The sequence below is a fragment of the Mastomys coucha genome, unplaced genomic scaffold (assembly GCF_008632895.1).
Source record: "Mastomys coucha isolate ucsf_1 unplaced genomic scaffold, UCSF_Mcou_1 pScaffold20, whole genome shotgun sequence".
In the NCBI taxonomy this organism is placed as follows: Eukaryota; Metazoa; Chordata; class Mammalia; order Rodentia; family Muridae; genus Mastomys; species Mastomys coucha.
In genome coordinates, this window is record NW_022196903.1 from 28271216 (window position 1) to 28272059 (window position 844).

An 844-nucleotide genomic window follows, 5' to 3' on the forward strand; every position below is an offset into this window, starting at 1 on the left:
TACTAGTAGTGATGTATTATTTTGAAGTATACTGTTAATATGTTTGGAGTTATTTAAAATTTATATTGCAAAGCACGTATTTTCAGTATTACTGTAGACAAGCATCTACATAAGACTGTTAAATTGATTGTTGTTTTATATCAAACAACTTTTATAATACTTATTTTTATTGTTATAATAAATTTTAAGGAATATGACAAAAAAGATATTGTAGGTATTGAAGGGGGGTATCTGGGAGGAGTGGGTTAGAAAAGGGAAACAAGAATGTGATTTAATTCTATTTACTTAAAATATGTTTTTAAATGTTAACAAATTCAGTTAAATTGAAATCATGTAACTTTTCTCATCATAACACAATAAAAGTTAAAAAATAAAGAAATACACCATTTCATTTGTTAATGGGCTAGTCATTGATTGAAAAATAAATATAGAATTATTTAAAATAAAAAAAAACTTATCTTGAAAATATAATTGCTGTTTATAATCTTTATATTATCTGAGCAACTTATTTATTTTAGTGGCTTCAAATTAGGGATAGGCTTCATTGAAGCAATAATGCTGAATAAGCCTTTGAGAAAGTATTAAAGTCAGCCTTTATAGTGATTCTTGACTTATCAAAGTTATGAGTCTATTTTAAAGACAATGCAAAGGAGTAAATTCTTGAACAATAAGGACAAAGTGATTGTGAAAAACATAAGTTTAAATGAGGCTTTAATACTATGAAACCTTCCCTTAGTTGTCATACCATAGTGTCACTGCAACTTTACTTATAAGAAATCTTCCTGAGTGAGGTAACCCAATCACAAAAGAACAAACACGGTATGCACTCACTGATAAGTGGTTA

The 844-nt window shown here is 27.0% G+C and overlaps 1 protein-coding gene across 2 annotated transcripts in view; it reads left to right on the top strand.

The window, feature by feature from the left end:
• Positions 1-844, top strand: part of Exoc4 (exocyst complex component 4) — a 750249-nt gene that overhangs the window by 58282 nt on the left and 691123 nt on the right. The gene's annotated exons all lie outside the window — the stretch shown is intronic.